General features: G+C 36.4%; 1 protein-coding gene and 1 pseudogene across 2 annotated transcripts in view; one reads left to right on the top strand and one right to left on the bottom strand.

Annotated features, from left to right (window-relative positions):
• prkacbb (protein kinase, cAMP-dependent, catalytic, beta b) overlaps positions 1-19910 on the top strand; it is a 77372-nt gene that overhangs the window by 50886 nt on the left and 6576 nt on the right. The gene's annotated exons all lie outside the window — the stretch shown is intronic.
• Positions 1-19910, bottom strand: part of LOC308695876 (NACHT, LRR and PYD domains-containing protein 12-like) — a 52320-nt pseudogene that overhangs the window by 29060 nt on the left and 3350 nt on the right. The window contains exons 4-9 of the transcript XR_014032252.1: positions 19663-19747; positions 19206-19398; positions 17281-19111; positions 14258-14428; positions 8973-9146; positions 8092-8262 (exon numbers count right to left, since the gene is read on the bottom strand). The product of XR_014032252.1 is annotated as an NACHT, LRR and PYD domains-containing protein 12-like (transcript). The remainder of the gene's footprint in view (positions 1-8091; positions 8263-8972; positions 9147-14257; positions 14429-17280; positions 19112-19205; positions 19399-19662; positions 19748-19910) is intronic.

The raw sequence follows: 19910 nt of genomic DNA, 5'->3' as shown, positions 1-19910 counted from the left end.
GTAGGTGTATATGCATGGAAGTTTATATGTATGTGCGAGTGTTTATAGGTGTATGTGCATGGAAGTTTATATGTATGTGCGAGTGTTTATAGGTGTATATGCATGGAAGTTTATATGTATATGCGAGTATTTATAGGTGTATGCGTGCGTCAAGTTTATATGTATATGCAAGTTATTCACAAGTGTATATGCATTCATTACTAACATAATATGTATTGGTATGGATTTCATATTAGTGTGCACGTGTATTTCATATATGTATTTTGAACATCCAATAGTATACATGTATATGCGAGTAATTTATAGGTGTATATGCACGTGTGTTATGTAACACACTACATAACTACATAACACCCGGGCCACCAGAACTTCAGTAACTAATCTATCCGAAGGTTCCAGCATTCCTTCCATACACTCTAGCCCCACTCCTTCAACACTACCCGGAATTATAACCTCAGTTCTTGGGGGCACAATCACATCCTGCCTCACTGATACAGTCCTGGTCTTGTTGTTCACATTACCCAATTGTAGCGGTAGGCTCTTCCCCATTAAGTTACAACACTGTGCATTTAAGTCAATTACTGCACCAAACTTCCTCAAGAAGTCGGTGCCCAAAATGATCTCCTGTAAAGGTATATCAGCTACTAAGAAGTCTGTGGCCAAAGCCAACGCCTCTATCTGGCACACCGTTGACCATTTTCCCACAATATTCATTTGTCCCCCATCAGCTACAGACACCTTCCCTGAAAATGGCACTAATTCAGAGCCCCCATTTGTTGCTTTTTGCCAGAATTCTTTAGACACTACCGACACCTGAGCCCCGGTATCTAACAACAACTCACAGGCTACCCCTCCCACTTTAGCTGATAAAAACACCCCAACACCCTGTTCACTACAAGAAACACTAATTTGCAGGCCAGTCGTATAATCAGGGAGGGGGGCGAGCATTTGACCTTCTTTACTCGCCCCCTCTATTTTCCCTGTACATAAGGACACTCTCTTCTCAAATGGCGATCACAACCGCACTCCCAACATACATCGCCACGACCCTTTTGGCCCCGACTACAACCTTGTAATTCAGACTGGGAAGGAGCCCTAGAAAAAGAGGCATTATTGACTTGAGTCTTAGTAAGATTTTGAACAGACACCTGTAAAGTTCTAACTTCCTGACGCAAACTCTCCACAGTTTCAAGCAATATAGCCATTTGGGTATCATTCGGATTGTTATTAGACACTCCGCGCACCTTCAATTCAGGTGTCATCTGACTACGTTCTAACTCTCGAATGAGCTCCAATTCAGAAGCCAAATTTATGGCTGCCTCTAATGTAACTGGTCTAGCACTACGGAGCTGTATTCGTAGATCACCGGTTCCAACATGTGCAATAAAATGCTCACGTGCTAGTAAATCTTGAGTATCACAGTTAGCCACTGGATAGGATTTGGCTACTAATCGCCTCAAAGCGTTACCAAACTCACGTGCACTTTCCCCTGGTAATCGTCGCCTAGCTGACAAACTTGCACGATTCCAATCCTCACTTTCGCAAGGATCAAAACACTTACTCAACGCTTCTTTAAGTTTAGCATAACTACTACGATCTTCTAGGGTCAAACCACAGAACACATCTCTTGCTCTGCCAGACAACAAAAGTGACATGAACTTCAATTTTAAATCCCTGTTCCAATTATTCACCTCTGCAGCCATTTCAAATTGCTGGGACCAATCAGACCAATCACGCCCATTACCTGTAAATGTCTCTGGCATGAACACAGGACGGTTCACTATACTACTAACAGAAGCAGTCCTACCCATAGCTGTTTCAGCAGACAATTCCTGACTAGAATGTGCATTTTCAGTGTGCTCCATTTTAATAATTTAACAACACCCCAAAAAAAAAAAAAAAAAAAAAAAAAAAAAAAAATTATGGGTATTTTACAATTCTATCCCACCGCTGCTACCAGTGTAATGATTTTTGGCCACCACTAGGGGCCACTGGCAAGCCTTCTTGCGGCTTGAGACCTATACTGCCACCACCTTTAATTTCTAACCCGGTCTGGTCCGGGGGGAGCACACCAAACACACTCCAAAACAGGGATTACAAAAGGAATACACTTTTTATTAGTAACAATAGCAGCCGTATGGCATTCGCTCACTCAAATATCCTGATTACATATACTGGTCATCTCATTTCATTAAACCGTGAACACACATTTTGTTAGGGAACCAAGTACTCATTCCAAATTCACAGCAAACTATAGTGATATCTCAGACAAAGCACACTTAATTAGAAACTCCAATCACATGCCTAGATAGAATAACCAGCACAGGCAATCAACATACAGTTCATGAAGGCAATAATCACCAAGGGCTAAACACAACACACATAATAGATCATATAGAATGATTAAAATAATTTCGGACTTCCCTGTCCACGTCCGACGACACCCTGCCGTCACTGAGAGGACTCAACCTTCCTCGCCACATTAATGGTAGGAAGGTCTCTTCAAACCAGCCAGGTCCACCTACACTTACTTCCCTATCTTTCTCTTTTTCCCCCCAACTGTCTACCTCCAGGCCAATAAGTGGGACCCCGGTTTTCTTCACGCCGGTGGTGCTAGCCAACCACGAACGCCACAGATCCCCTTTGTGAACCCAGCAGGTTAAAAACACAGTTTATCAGTCTCTTTTTTTTCTTCAGTGTCCGACAACCCCCATTTTAAAAGTCCCCAATTATCGTTCATCGTCCACAGGTGTTCCAGAAACCATAAATCCTTCCGTGTTTGTCCGTAACAATGACGTCACGCACCATCCATCGAATCATAATCATTACAGTACTTTTAAAGCAAAGTATTTATGATGACCCATAACGAACTTACTTCCAATACTTCCTATATTAATTGTATTAATAAAACAAATGGAAGTGATTTGGCAAGTCAACTGTAAGGTTACATTTGCCAGCATATGTCCCAACATTGCTGAGAACCAACAGGAAAATAAACGTGTGCCTGTACTAGCAGCGTACTTGTAGTAAATTAATACAAACTTCAGCATATTCTGAATCTCTAGCATTTAATAATAGACTATAACCAACATCCTCTAGTTATTTCCAATGAGCAATATAATCCTTCAGACAAAAAAAAAAACAAAACATTTTGCTGTAGCAAATTCACAAACAGTTTTCGTTCAAAAATATAGAATTATGTACCAGAAGCTATCATAACGTATAATGCTTGTGGACTTATGCATATTCTGAATAATTAGTAACATACAAAGTCGCTATTGACTTATACACAACTAAATAATAAAGAGTTATGACTTGAAATGTTTGCTGTATACCACAATCAAAAATAGCAAGTGAATGAACATTCTGCAGAGAGTAACTTACAGTCAAAACAGGGACGGATTGACAATCTGTGCGTTCTGGAAAAGTCCAGAACGGCCGTCCAACCGAGGGCCGTCACAAAAAAAAAAAAAAAGTCTAATAAAGCAGTATTAACAGCCAGCAGCAGGGGCACTAATATGATCACTTATGCTACGTGTAAAAAACAACAACTGAGGAAGAAGAGTCGGCCTATAGCCACTGACAGAAAGTTAAGTTTTATAAGGCTGCACTTTTAAATTTGCTTACATTATATTTGAATAGCAGCGGTCTCCAACGTGGTGCCCGTTAAACACATTCTATAAATAGCCCCAACTTGCCGTCGGGGTTCCAGACTTCGAATAAATGGCATAATTTTGCGACCTTTTCAACTAAACGTTTCAATTTGAACTTTTGCCTCAACAAAATTACCCAACTCTCTTTGATTGTACGCTGTCATTTGCGTTGCATATGAGAAACATCAAATGGCAAACGCTTGAAAAGCGGAACAAAACGTGTTTGATCTGAGCAGCGCATTATCAGCTCGGCTCAAAAAACAGCGATCGCGGACAAAGCTGATCTCGATCACGCGAACATAATTAGCTGTGCGATCCACTAAGAAGCATTTAAATTCAGCGCAGAATTCTCTATCTCTATTATAAACCACAAATGACTATGTGATTTAAGCTTGTAAAAAGACAGATGAAACAACAGCGCTGATATTCTCAACATATTGACGCAAAAAAAAAACAACAAAAAAAAAAAAAACAGGCGAAACATTGTTCCGAGAACAAACCAGTTAGAAGACATTTCACACTAAAGCCTATGAATTAACTTTAGTAAAACAAACTTTTTTGGCAGAAATGTGCCTGTATTCAGAATGTGCCTGTATTCATATTAAAAATGCTGTTATATTAATATAGGCTAGTCTTGTATAAATATATTAAATGTAATGCAGTAATGTTTTGTTTAGAAGTTATGGCAGTTTATTTATTTTTTTTTTTTTTTAAATGTATATTTATACTAAATGTTTGGGCTACTGTTTTTGATAACACGTACAATAGGTTTATAGAAAATCAACAAAAAAATCAATAAATTTTCATAATTTTTTTTAAACGCTTTTAAGAATATCCAGAATAACCAGAATATCAAGATATATTATTAATTCCCATATGATGGTGAAAAGTAAAAAAGCTTCACCATGTTATGTATAATAAATATTGGATTATAACAGATAAAAATTCCTTCTAGATTATTTTATCCCTTGAGGTAGCCCTCGCACACAAAAAGGTTGGAGACCCCTGGTATATAGTAACTATAAGTTTTATAATTACAAGTTTGTGTAATTTGGGGTTACTGTAGCCAGTGACACTTCATTATTTGTATTTTATGGCATTGTACATTTTTTGTTTTTATTTGAAGGCTGAGGCTTCATTAATAAACACAACCCCAATTATCATCATTGGTTTTGAATTTACTTGCTGTGAATAGGCTACCTTGTCTGATAGGCTACAGTATTGTGGCATAGTATCAGGACATCCTGGCTAGTGTCTGTCCCACACGGCTAGAGGCGAATGGCCGGATGATGGGCCTATTTGGGAGAAAGTCCAGGGCTGTTTTTTAGCCCCAGTCCGTCCCTGAGTCAAAATGTAACTTTTTGTGACTGGCATTGCACATATTGCATACAGATCAGATCGGTTTACACAGCATATTGATGTGAAAACTAAACAATACAGAAATTAGCTCTCATACAAAAAAATACTAAATAGATCACAATGAAATTGCCAATGTTCCATACGTTAGCTTTTAACGAAGACATTCTCTGGTGCCGTTCGGATTTGGCGCTCAGCCATCATGCGTCTGTTATGTGCGCGTCTCTGTTATGTGCACGCCACAGACTGTCCGCGCACTGCACGTCCGCTTCAGAGTTCCGCCTTTTGCGTTCCTTCAATGTTACGTTATTAGATTTTTTTCTTTTTTCTTTTTTTTTGAAAATCGATTTTTGACATTTGTGAATCGATTCAGAATCGTCCACGTCCCGAATCGCGATTCATCTAAGTATCGATTTTTTTCCCCACCCCTAGATAATACCGTATACCGTGATAAAAGCTCACTCAATTAATCGCAGCATGAAAATGTGATACCGGCACATGCCTAAAACAGAGATCGCTGTAATGGATGTAACATGCAGATATAGATGTTTTAAAGACAATAAACATGATTGCAATGATATTTGATTTGCCTGTGTTTTTCAAGCCATGCCAGGTATTTTCATAATAATAGATTATATTTATAATGTAATGCTAATCCATATAGACTATCATTATGCAGAATACTATAAAATAGTATATTTTCTGACTGATTTTTTCATCTGAAGCCAAATTAGATAATTATTTAAAACACTCGACTTGCGTTAAAAAAAAGTTTGGAGCACAAACATGGTTTTAATCTCATAAATTGTCATGTATTGATGGTGTGCTAAGCTAACATGCTAGCTAGCTCTAGGTGCACCTGCCATCTAACTGTTATTCTTTTATGATTTTTTTCTAAATAGGAATGCTTACTGAAATGTTTCTTTATTCCAGAAGGGCACTTGATACAGTTAGATACAGTGAGAACTTTGATAAAATAAATTAGGGATTGAAACTAGAGATGCGCGGATGGGCTATTATTTCATCCGCAACCGCATCACAAAACTCATCATCCGTCCGCCATCCATCCGCACCAACGGAGCAAGGCGCTGCTGATGACAGCCGCGAGACTAGAAAGTTCTTACTTCAAATATCAGCAGTGGTCTCCGTCTCCGACCGGCGCACAGGGACATAAATAAATAAATAAATAATTTAAATAAATAAATAGACTAAATTAAACGTGTTTTGGCAAAACTGACCTTATCTGATAGGCTACTGTACATTATTTTCATTGTAGCCTAATAGAAAACGCATTTTGGCACATCATTTAGGCTTTTTCGTTGGTGCGCCATCCTTATGCCTACAAAAGACAGATGAAATCTAATATTAATAATTGATCCATGTCGGTATACACAGCCTAATATTTTACACTTATAATGAAAAAATAGCCTATACAATCAAGATAGCCTATTTACTTTTTAATTATTAAATCCAGGACATGGTTAGTTAATGAAACATGGATTAAAATTAAGATACAATTAATACCAAACGAAATTCGCTTTAAAGAAGGGCTTTGTGCTTTCTGTTTGAGGTCTCTGTGAAAGTTTGAATGTCTTTTAGTGCCGCTCTCAGAGTCCGTAATGGAGAACTGTCACGTAACATTGTTTTTTCCTCATAAATGCAAACACGAAAAGTAAATGACAAAAGACTTTTTTAAAAAGACAAACCATCAATTTTTGGAAAAAAATGTATGGATTTATAGCGTTTTGGTAAAAAAAAGAAAAAAAGTATGGATAACCTTCTATTTCCTTTGTTTTTGTCACGTACCTCCTTCGCCGGTGTTACCATCTCTGATAATAACAAGCAGTCTGCATAGACTCTGCATAGGCGAGAAAATTTGACTATTTCAAAGTGTGCTTTGCAAAAAATTCCAAAAGCGATAACAATATCAGATAACAATATCTAACAATGTATACATATATTTTTGATTTGATTGGTTCAACCGCCCGCCACCCGCCCGAATTTAATTAAAATATTATTTTTCATCACGTCATCTGCCCGAGTCCGCGGCTATAACCGCCAACCGCGCATCTCTAATTGAAACTCTATGAATAGCCTGTGAATAGCCAGTCATTAGTAATTATAATGCAGACAAAAGAAATGCATATTTAGAGCCATAACCAGGCTGGAGAGGTGTGAATGTGTGCATGGGGAGACTGACACTGAATGGGGCTCGTTTGCACCACAAAACAATAGAGACAAAAGAGTGAATGGATGACGAATAAACATCAGTAGCATTTTAGAGTCTAATCAAAATAAAGGCATATGACATGATCTTGAAAAACATTTAACTAAATACAGAGTTTTAGACTTATCTTCAGATTTTACATATAACATGGTCAGACATGTGGCTTTAGCTGTAGTGCATTTCTAGATTGCTACAGTGCCAACTTCAATTTTATTTTCAGGTAATGAAAATGAAAATGAAAAAATAAATTTCTAATAACTTTACAAAATTTTGAAGCTATTTATAACTATTTTTTTTTCATTATGGCAATAATTAATTCTACATTTAAAATAAACTGCCAGGTGTCAGCTTTCAAATGAGATCATACTTGTGCTTTTAGTGCAAAGGGATCATGAACTGTATCTGTTTCAGTTTGGGTATGTTATTTCTGGGGATTTTTCAAAAGTGGGGTTGCAGGTTAACAGGTTAAAATGCACTTGTTCAATTTTTACAAGTTACAGTATATGCTGCACCAAAATTAGACATTTTACATTTTGGGAAATACAAACCTTGAATTGAAAGCGGTTATGAACATTTCTGATTTTGATGCAAAAAACATTGTTCTGCATCTACAGTAACTGAAATAATTATTGACCCATGATCAAACTGTCTGTCTTAGCCAAATATTTAAAGCTTGATATCACATTTTAATTGTGTTTTTAATTTGCTGTTTAATTTTATTACTTTAAATTGTTGTGGCTCTGTGTGACGCTGAGGAAAAAACTGCTCTGACTCAAACAAGTGAGGAAATATTATCATCAGCTAACATTACTACTAAAAGTAAAGTAATATTGTAAATAAATGAGCAATACTCACATCAGCGTGTTGAGTTGACAGTGTTTATCCTGCAGTAGAGCAGTGATCTGATTCACTCGTGTGTCTCCTAGTTCATGTTTACTCAGATTCAGCTCTTTCTGGAGAAACAGGTTTTTACCCACAACTCTATTCACATACTGACAGGCTTCCTCTGCAGCAGGACTCAAAAACCTGCAGAAGAGTCAATTCAGTTCTCAACTATATGTCTGTTGCATTACAAAAACAATTGATACGATAAAAAAAATTCTTTCAACATTTAAATACACAAATAAATATAAATTTAAAATAAACTAGAGCAACACTCAGTCCTAAAGCAAACTCATAAGAACAGAAACATCTCACAGAGCAGAAGGGCAAAAGCTTACTAGATCATGGTTTTCAGTATGAATATAGAGTGTGAAATTAAGATATTTCTGTTTTTTAAGCAGGAGAAGTGAGAACCGTCAGCACAGAGAAAACTGGCTTGTGAAACTGCATGTTTGTGAACATCTGGAGACTCATAGACCTGCTGTAGAGAGATGAAGTCAATCTGGGCTTGATGGAAAACAATTGTGTTCAGAAAACTATTTCACTAAAAGGTTATCTAGAATTTTTATGAGAAGTGTGCACAAAAATAAAATTGTGCATTTCAATTATCAAGGTATACTCCAGAATATCAGCCCATATACTGACCCATAATGTCTATTTGACCTTTAGCTCGTATCACAACTAAACTGTGTTGACGTTTATCATCATCATGACAGAACCTGCAGCATCTGATCTGATCTTAATCATTTTGATGCAGCTAATTGTCAAGCTAATTGTTTAGCTAAAATAATATATTTGTAATGAATATTTAGCCTCAAATAAAAAATCTAGTTAGTTATTTGATCCCGTCTCACCTCAGTGTCTTCAGTTGACAGTCTGGATCCTGTAGTAAATGATTGAGCTTCTTCACTCCTGATTGTCCAGGATCATTTCCTGTGAGATCCAGCTCTATCAGGTGTGAAGGGTTTGATCTCAGAGCTGAAGCCAGAGCTTTATAACCTTCTTCTGTCACACTGCAGTTAGAGAGTCTAGAACAGGAATGAAAGCATTCAGCTGATTAATCAGTTAAACCCTGAACAATATAAATCTTTAAACTTGAGTTTTATTTTGTTCTTTGTACAAATGCATTGAAATTTAGATGCAAAAACTGACAACTGAATATGGAGGCAAACAAAAGGCACAGAAATCTTTAATATGTTAGACATCAACATCACAACAATTTTTTCTGCCAGAATGGGTGAAGGTCTCTGCGTGTTACTGTCTTTCCGCATGGCAAAGTAATTTAATTCCATTTAAGCTTTTATCTAACTCCATTTTATATCTGACTCCATTTTATATCTGACTCCATTTTATATCTGACTCCATTTTATCACGACCTCGAATTTAAGTTTGATTGCCAATTGGTTATTGGTCAAGCAGCACTTTTGCTGCCTTAAACGCAAATTCACTTCTTGTCTTTGCCAAACATGTACACTTGAATTAGCGCCAAAATATTAGTCGTCACTAATCTGACGCAAAACTTGCGGTAAAATACAAATCCGTTTAATCTACTTGGGAAAACCATTTCAGAGTCAGTCAGAATAAAATCAAATGTAACAATTTATTATGTCAGGTAAATGTATCATGCCAATTACATAATCAGTTCAAAGGTAATAAATACAAAAGATCAAATGCTCTGGAATATAGAGAGAAGATGCGAACCTGACAATATAAAATACATGATGTGTAGTGCCTGCATACACTCTGCATCACAGGCTAATTTGAGTTACAAATTGCCACAAGTCTTCTTTAAACACTCAGACCAAGGCAGAAACCTCTTTTCAAATGTAAACTTGAGTTCACAGTGGGAATTTGCATTGATCACCGTCCCAGACTTACTGGGGACAGAAGTTGAGGGAATGATGTGTAAATTGGGAGGTGATCAACTGTGATCGTGTCTCGAATGGGGATGGTAATATAGCAAGAGAGTTCAAATGTTAATTTCCTTTGTTTTCTCAGAGAGTTGCCCTCTCTTCCAGTTCTTCCAGTTTATCCAGTCTTACAACTGTACAGGTCTGAAAGTCTGTGATCTGAATGATCCACAACAAGTAACCTGAAAATGGTCGGAAAATTAGAAAAATTAAGTTTGAGAATGGCCTAATTAAAGTCCAGACTTCAACTCCATTGAAATGCTGTGGAAGTACGTGAAACACAGCTCATGCTGGAAAGTCTACAAATGTCACTGAGCTGAAGCAGCTTTGTAAGGAGGACTGGGACAAATGGACCAAAATACCTTCACAGTGGTGTAAAACACTCATAAACTAGAGGAAGCGTTTAGTCGAGACAAGCTGCAAAGCTGAAAGCAGAATCAAAGATACACAGCTCCCTCAAAAGCACTAAAATACATTAATCCTGTCACATAAAATATTAAGAGAAGTGATTTCTACCAGATATCGCTCTCCATTCTGTGGCAGATTTACCATCTCTAACAGAACCAACACTAGGTATGCAAGTAATGATTACATCACTAAAGTATAAATTACTATAAACAAAAACAGCACAATTTAAGTGTTAACTTATAAGAAGTAGACTATACATAAATATATATATATATATATATATTATATATATATATATATATATATATATATATATATATATATATATATATTAGGGGTGGCACGGTTCACAAAACCCACGGTTCGGTTTGTATCACGGTTTTAGGGTCACGGTTTTCGGTTCTGTACGGTTCTTGTTGTTATTTTTTCTTTTAACCTTTAACCCTCTGGAGTCTGAGCGGTTTTCTGGGCCCTTGAGATGTTCTGACATGCCCTGACATTTGTGCTTTTTTCAGTTGCTTATAAACATATTAATGGCAAAGGTGTAAATTCACTCTATAAAGCACAAACAGGGCTACCATAATATGTGAGCCACGTGTATGTACATGTTTTAATTTTTGAGAGAATAATGTTTATGCGTGGATATTGAAAAAACTAAAAACTAAAATTTCTGAAATAAGGCCACAAAACACATAGTAAATATGTGTCAATAAGACTTTTGACCAATGGATGTCGTCGCCTATAGTTTTTTCTTCAAAATTATGTGAAAATAGTCTTGCTTTATCGTTCAAATAAAACCATACATTGATTTAAATTGATGTAAAACAGGTTTTGCTTGGAAAGCCAATATGCGAGGGGGCGTGAACGAGGAGTGGTTTTCACCTGAATTACCACCCACTCTGCATAATGACTCTGTATAATGATGAGCCATTCACACAGGTGTGAAACTGGCTGAGCCACAATGCTTGGACAAAAGATATTTAGAAGAAGACTTATATTGACCATTTAAGATTTTGCTTACATCTATCTTGTACATATGTTGTGCTATTTTATTAAAAAGGTTACAATTACAACAATAATTACAATTTCAACAATATTTCAAGTGTACTCTTTCTTTGTAAAAAAAAAGAAAGATTATAGGCCTACATTTTATCTATGTATTCATTACTTTGAATATAGACAACATTGGAACAGCTAACATCTTAGTTGATGACTTTATTTTTGACAAAAATATTTGTCTATTTTATATATAGAAATTGCTAAACAAAAGCTTATTTGACGAGGCAGTATATTCTACAGTAAAAACTGTACCCAAATCTACTAAACAAAATGTTGTCTTTCATATTTCGCCTGACTGTAAAGTTGTTTTCATGAAATATTAGGGCATATAAATGTTAATTTGCAGTTTACGTTGCTTATACAAATAGCCAACATTTTATTTCAACATATTTCAGTCGATTTTTACTCATCTCAGTATAGCAATACAGTTTGCTAAAACATCATCATTCGTTGACGATAGGCTTATTTACTTTAAATCCAGGAAAGTTGTTAATGAAAAAATTATTAAAATTAAGATACAATTGATACAAAACGAAATTCGTTTTAAAGAAAGGATTTGTACTTTTTGTTTTGAGGTCTCTGTGAAAGTTTGAAAGTCTTTTAGTGTTTTTTTTTAGAGCTCGCGTCCATAATGGAGAAAAAACAGAGCGCATGCCGTTCATTCGTCAATAAACAGAAACCCGAGAAGGAAAAACTTACTAGTATTCCTCAGCTCGTATTCCTCGTATTCCTCATTATTCCTCACAGCGCTGCAAGACGGTGTAAGCAAGTAATGTTCTGAATAAACTTGTGTTTTGGTTTTCTCGAGCTGATGGGGGCGTTCACAGGATTGCGCGGATTACCTCAGCCATTTGCGTTGAATAGCGTGCGCTCTCCGTGGGCGGAGTCACATTACATTTGAATTAGCTCTAATTAGGTCGACTGGAATCGCTCTCTTTTAATACAGATTTCACAAGATGAGAATATTAGTTTTTTATATAAATTACTTCATTTAAAAGAAGAGATTTCAAGCTTCATAAAGACATATATCACGTGTATGTGTGAGAAGTATTCACTGAGTTATGGTTCATTTTCGGACGCGTTTCAGAATGGACTACACGGACAGAGAGAAGGCAGAACTCGCTTCGTGTTTATTTTTCTTTATTTGTCGAAAAGCACAACACTATGTTTTTATTGTGAGTATACACAAAAATAATACACATTTCACAGAATCGATTGATGTATAGAACTCCTATGGAAAATCAAAGTCAACAGAGTATTCATGAGTTTCTTTTACACTGATAAAAAAAAAGCGAGCTGGTATCGCCGGCGATACCGTCGACCTCAGGGGGTTAACACACTGCAAAAATTTGCTTCAGCATATGATATATAACTTAATTATCTAATTATTTATTTCATAAATGTGGCGTGTTTGCAAAACGCAGCTTCTCATTTCCCATTTCGAAGGAAATATAGTGAGCGAGTGAGCAGTTACCGTGAGGAAACTTTCAGTGGCCCTGGAGGTCCATCGATCTGTAGTGAGAGCTACGTGGACTGTGTCGGACAGTTCTTTGTCAATTTCTCCTCGTGTCTCATCATCATAGGCGTAATTTGCGAGTGGGACATTTCCCCACCATTTTTTGCCAGGGTCGATATTTACCCCACCACTTTTGAAACATCTCGCGGCACAGATGTACCAATACAAATAAATAAAGCGTCTCCAGTTAACTAGCAAAGTATTCTTTTTGTTCGTTTGTTAAATAAGAAGCAATCTAGCGCTGAAATGTGTTTTTTTTTTTTTAATCAAGTGATCAAAGTGCTCGTTGCCGCTGCGATCAGTGGCGCTGATACAGTGTTCACTTGTGGCTCGCTCACACGCTGCACTGTCTACACTGGGACGCGCTCTTCAATCCGTTGTGGAGACTCTCTATTCTTTCCGATGAAATCATAACAAAATTCACACAAATCTGTCCCTGCTTGATATACAACCACTGATAAACATAATCGGTTTTGATGAAAAATAAAAAAATATATACGAGTGCGGATTAGAACTCAGAACCTCTGACACGCTTGGCAAAAGTTATTCCACTGGACCATTGAAGTAGCCTACATACGTGAAGCAGTCGATCTATGTATTTATTCACGTGAAAAAACAGCATATAGTGGAGTAGATCTCATTAAATGTCTAAGTAAACCCAGTGCACTATTTAAATCAATTGCTGGACATCGTAATGTAATGTTATTCTGCATACATCTGATTTATGATTTAGCATTGTATTAGCACGGGCACGAGGCTACATTGCGCATGCGTCGAACCGTGCGACGCACACACGCACTGAACCAAGACAAGCGAACCGAACGGTTCGGATGTTTTTTCATGTACCGTGCCACCCCTAATATATATATATATATATATATATATATATATATATATATATATATATATATATATATAATACTTTATCCACTAAATATTATAATCCCTTGAAAATTAGCCGATGATTTACTCACCCTCAAGTCATCCTGGGTGTATATGGCATTCTACTTTCAGACGAATACAATCGGAATTACTTAAAAAAAATGTCCTGGCTCATCAAAGTATGAAAAACTCGATGAAAAAAACACAACAACAATAAAATAGCACAATGACAGGATTGATATGGTATACCCACGTTGTAACAAATAAATAAAAGATCTTTGAATTTTTCACAAAAGTTCTCTCGCATCGTCCTGTCAGTCATCGCACCTCACTCTAGTCATGTGACTCCTGTGTCTCAACTTACCTCAGTATCTCCAATTTACACTTTATATTCTTCAGTCCAGTGCAGAGCAGCTTCACTCCTGAATCCTGCAGATTATTATTGTTCATGTTCAGCTCTTTCAGATTTGTATCTGATCCAAGAACTGCAGCCAGACCTGAACAGCTTCTGTCTGTTAAGTTACAATCATTTAACCTACAATAAGTCACAACACAGAATTAGATGGAACATATACAATACATGTTCTATATACAAATATTAACCTGTTAAGCTGCAACCCCACTTTTGAAAAATCCCCAGAAATGACATACCCAAACTCATTTGAAAGCTGACACCTGGTAGTTTATTGTAAATGTAGAATTAATTATTGTCATAATGAATTTTTTTTTTTTAAATAGCTTCAATGTTTTGTAAAGTTATTAGAAATTTATTTTTATGAAACATATTCATGAAAATACAATTGAAGTTGGCACTGTAGCAATCTAGAAATGCACTGCAGCTAAAGCCACATGTGTGACCATGTTATATTTAAAGTCTAAAACTCTGTATTTAGTTATATGTTTTTCAAGATCATGTCAAATTACTTTATTTTGATTAGACTCTAAAAATGCTACTGATGTTTAGTCATCTTCTAAGCATCCATTCAGTCTTTTGTCTCTATTGTTTTGTGGTGCAAACGAGCCCCATTCAGTCTCAGTCTCCCCCTGCACACATTCACACCTCTCCAGCCTGGTTATGGCTCTAAATATGCATTTCTTTTGACTGCATTATAGTTACTAACGACTGGCTATTCACAGGCTATTCATAGGGTTTCAATCCCTAATTTCTTTTATCAAAGTTCTCACTTCACAAAAAACTGTTGAAACTGTATCAAATACACTAAAACATTTCAGTAGCTGCTAAGCATTCCTTTTTAGAAAAAAAATCATAAAAGAATAACAGGTGGCAGGTGCACCTGGGCTAGCTAGCATGTTAGCTTAGCACACCATCAATACACGACCATTTATGAGATTAAAACCATGTTTGTGCTCCAAACTTACTTTTATAACGCAAGTCGAGTGTTTTAAATAATCTTCTGTGGTCTAATTTGGCTTCAGATAAAAAAAATCAGACAGAAAACATTATTTATAGTTTTCTGCACGATGATAAAGTCTATATCGATTAGCATTACATTATAAATATAATCTATTATTATGAAAATACCTGGCATGGCTTGAAGAACACAGGCAAGTCAAATATCATTGCAATCATGTTTATTGTCTTTAAAACGAAAACGTCTGTATCTGCATATTACAGCGATATCTGTTGTGTTAGCTTTGTGTGTATCAGTGACGTCCTGGACTGTCACATGATCATGGCTCTTCTTCATGTTCCATATATGGACTAATATTGTGCATAATAGCGTCCTCAGGCTATTGGTATGAATTGAAAACACAGCACATCTCAGTAAGAAGCGCTCATAATGATTACATCGACGCATTTGGGTATAAATTCAATAAATATTATTCCTGTCTATAGAAATATGATGTGAATCTATGAGAATATATCAATATTTCTCCAAGTCTGCACATTTTTTAGCTAAAAGCCCTGAGGGACGTTGTTTTGTGTATCGCTGTCATGACGACAGCACAGAGTTTTTTTTATGAATGAAAGCGCCTGACGCGCATAATTCATATTAAAGGTATCGACTCATTTTTTTCATTTCATAACTCCTGACACAAATTAAGACATAACTGTCACTATAAGTTTCTCAGAATACAATAGTGGTCAAAAACTGAAACTTGAGTCTTATATCTTTTTAATGTATAGTTGGTCAAGGTATAACATTAAATCTGATAGTAAATTTGAACTAAATAATAAAAAAAACGCTTCAGTGCGCCGACGCACTGGTGAGGCTTAACAGGTTAAATACATTTTCCATTTATTTTTTACATAAACAGCACATACAGCAAAGAGGCTGAGTTAAAATCATCTTCAAAAACTACCATTTCCAGTACATTAGTGTTTTTTATTCAGTGACAAATTTCCTAGATAAAATGAAGCATGTTTGAAAAAATATTTGTGTAAAGCTTTTATAGCTATAGGATTTTTTCTCTATTTAAGTGACCTGATGGAGTTTAGGTTCTTGCCACTGTTGCCTCTGTCTTGCTTAGTTGGGGACACTTAATATTCAACAATATTATTGACTTGACTGCACCGACACCATTATATGAGACAGTTCACACTTTTATGGCAAGTTAAAGGCCTTTCACTATAATTCTAAAAATTCACATGTACATGTCTTTTTGACATAAAATCTTTAATGATTTAAGTAAAGCTAAGATTACTTAAAACTAAGAACCTAAGAAATTTGATTTGTTTTTAATATTTCAAGACTAAGGTAAACCGATGGCTGATGCTGATATCTTAGAGAGCAGGGTGGCCAATGGGTGATATATAATTAATTTAAAGATAGTAAAAAAGCATCCATAACAATTGCTGAAGTGAAATTTATAGTTATTTTACTTAATTACTAAATTAGAAAATTGAAAAATATTTTATGAAAAAAAGACATTTTGAACGATAAAATTTAACTGTTTTGTAGAAAAAACATCTTAAAATCAACAGGCTTTTGATAAATGTTTATTTGTAAATCTCTCGATCTACATATTGCATTACATTATTATTACATAAAACTACAGAATTACTCATAGAAATAAGCATTTAAAATATCTAATTACTGGGAGAAACAGAGAGACAACTAATATATGATGTGGTAATATATATGTACTTTATTTTTTATTCCTGTTTTATAAAATTGTCAATGTTTTATATTATAACCTTCCAGAATTTCATCTTACTTTTTGGCAATATAAATAACATCTGTACCAAAATACTGTCTCCACACACACACACACACACACACACACTCACACACACACACACACACACACAAGCTTTATAGGTATAGGTTCATGTTTATGATGGGGAATCACTATAGACTAATGTAGATAAATGCATTTTTCAGATGAGAGCTAAACATGAGAAAAATATATTAAAAGACTTACAGGGCTCTTCTGGAGGTTTTGATGACTGCCGATAATCTAATGAGACACTCGTCTGATTTCTTGAATTTCTGAAGCTCAAACTCCTCCAGCTCTTCCTCTGATGTCAACAACACAAAGGCTAAAGCAGACCACTGGGCAGGTGAAAGGTCACCAGATGAGAGACTTCCTTTGCTAAGGTGGGTCTGAATCTCTTTCACCAGAGTTTGGTCGTTCAGTTCATTCAGACAGTAGAACAGATTGATGGATCTCTCTACAGGAAGATTATCTTCTAATTTCTGCTTGATGTACTGAACTATTTCCTTGTTGCTCTGGTCATTGCCGTCTTGCTGTATCAACAGACCTCGTAAGAGTCGTCGATTGGACTGGAGTGACAGACCGAGGAGGAAGCGAAGGAAAAGGTCCAGGTGTCCATTGTCACTCTCGAGCGCCTTGTCCACTGCAGTCTTGAGAAAATCAATCATGGTTTCATTTCTGTTTTCCTGTTCTGTAGACTCATGATCAAACACACTTGTCTTGTTGATGTCTAGAAACAGATGTGCATAAAGGGCTGCAATAAACTCTTGAATGCTCAAGTGAACAAAGCAGTACATGGTACCAAGAACGATCCCTGTTTCCTCCTTAAAGATCTGGGTACACATGCCTGAGTACACTGATGCCTTATAGACGTCAATACCACAGGCTTCCAGGTCTGTGTCATAGAAGATCAGGTTGCTTCTTTCCAGCTGATGAAATGCCAGTTTCCCCAGTGAAAGGATGGCGTCTTTATCCCAGTAAACATCTGGTGTGTATTCTCCATCATACTTTCGGCGGCTCTGCTGGATCTGAAAGCGGAGAAAGTGTGTGTACATTTGTGTCAGAGTCTTGGGAGTGTCTTCAGTGTTTGATTCTTGCAGTGTTTTAGAGATCCCATCAGGCTGAGTGTTTTACACATCATTATTTCTTTTCTCCTCCAGAATGTTCTGGAGAACAGTGGCTGTAATCCAGCAGAAGACTGGGATGTGGCACATGATAAAGAGACTCTTTGATTGTTTAATGTGATCTAGGATTGTGTTGGCCTGATTCTGATCAGTGAATCTCTTTTTGAAGTACTCTTGCTTTTGTGCGTCACTGAATCCTCGTATCTCTGTCAGCCGGTCGATACAGTCAGGAGGAATCTTACTGGCAGCTGCTGGTCTGGTGGTGATCCAGATGAGAGCAGAAGGAAGCAGATTTCCCTTCATGAGGTTCGTTAGGAGAACATCCAGAGAGGCTGGTGACGATACATCACAACACGTCTCATTACAATCAAACTTCAGAGGAAGGCGACATTCGTCCAGTCCATCAAGGATGAACAGCACTTTGAACTGATTCCTTCTTGTAAGGTTCAGTCCTTTTGTCTCTGGGAAAAATTGAGTTATAAGGTCCATCAAACTTAGTTTTTCTTTCTCCTTTAAGTTCATCTCTCTGAATGGAAGAGGAAATATGAAGCTGATATCTTGATTTTCTTTTCCTTCAGCCCAGTCCAGAACAAACTTTTGCACAGAGACTGATTTCCCGATGCCAGCGACTCCTTTTGTCAGTACAGTTCGGATCTCCTCGTCTTGTTCAGGTGCTTCAAACTAATTTGTGCAATCAACCTGTATCTCTTGTGCTTCATGACGCCTGGAAGCAACTTCAATCTGTCTCACCTCATGTTCAGTATTGACCTGTTCACTGCCGCCCTGAGTGATATAGAGATCTGTGTAGATGTTATTCAGAAGTGTGGAGTCACCTTGCTTCGCAATTCCTTCAAACACACATTGATACTTCTTCTTTAGGCCACATTTCAGCTGAGGAATAAGGAACAGCTCGTCTAAACACAGGAACAGACAATAGATAGTTTTAGTCTTCATTTTCTCTCCTACATTTATAAGATACAATCTGACAGATGATCATGAGTCTCTTACCTTCTAGAGCATCAGCAGCTTCATCTTGCTTCATCTCTCTCAGGTAATGTAGTGTGAGATCAAGAGCTGCTGATTTGATACTGGATCTGTTCTCATTAAAGTCCTTCACAAAGTGTTGTGCGTTCTCTTTTTGTAATATTTTCTTTAACTTCTCCAGCTTCTTCAGAAATGTGATTATTTTGCTCTCAAGACCCTACACACAAAAGTAAGAGAAAAAGAATAACACAATTTAAGCCAAATTGTACATCTACATTTGGTCAACACTATTTATTCAATAATTATAATACATGTACATAAAAAAAATCCAGTTACAAGACTAACATGCTAACCTTGTTGAACTAAAATGTGTTTAAAAGGAAAAAATAAGTGATCAAGAACATTTTTATTAAATGTCTTTGTTCAATAACATATTTGTTTGTTAGAAACATTAAACATTTATAAAAATGTGTTTTCCTACTTGGAAGATTCCTAGAAGATTGTCTTTGAAATTCGCGTGGTTCCTGTGAGTCTGAACGTCTGAGTCTAATGTCTCATGTTGAAGCCTGTAATCAAATTAGTCAAATAAAATACTAACTGATATTTTACAGAAAGAGAAATAAGCATTAACTGTGAATACTTAATCTAAACATGTTTCATGATTGGTATTCACTGATACAACTTTTAAACACAGTCAATGTGTGACAAAAAATCAGTAACACAAAATAC

The sequence above is a fragment of the Scardinius erythrophthalmus genome (genome assembly GCF_964197995.2).
Source record: "Scardinius erythrophthalmus genome assembly, chromosome: 9".
Lineage (NCBI taxonomy): Eukaryota > Metazoa > Chordata > Actinopteri > Cypriniformes > Leuciscidae > Scardinius > Scardinius erythrophthalmus.
Note: the sequence above shows the minus strand (reverse complement) of the source record. Positions and strands in the feature narration are given on the sequence as shown.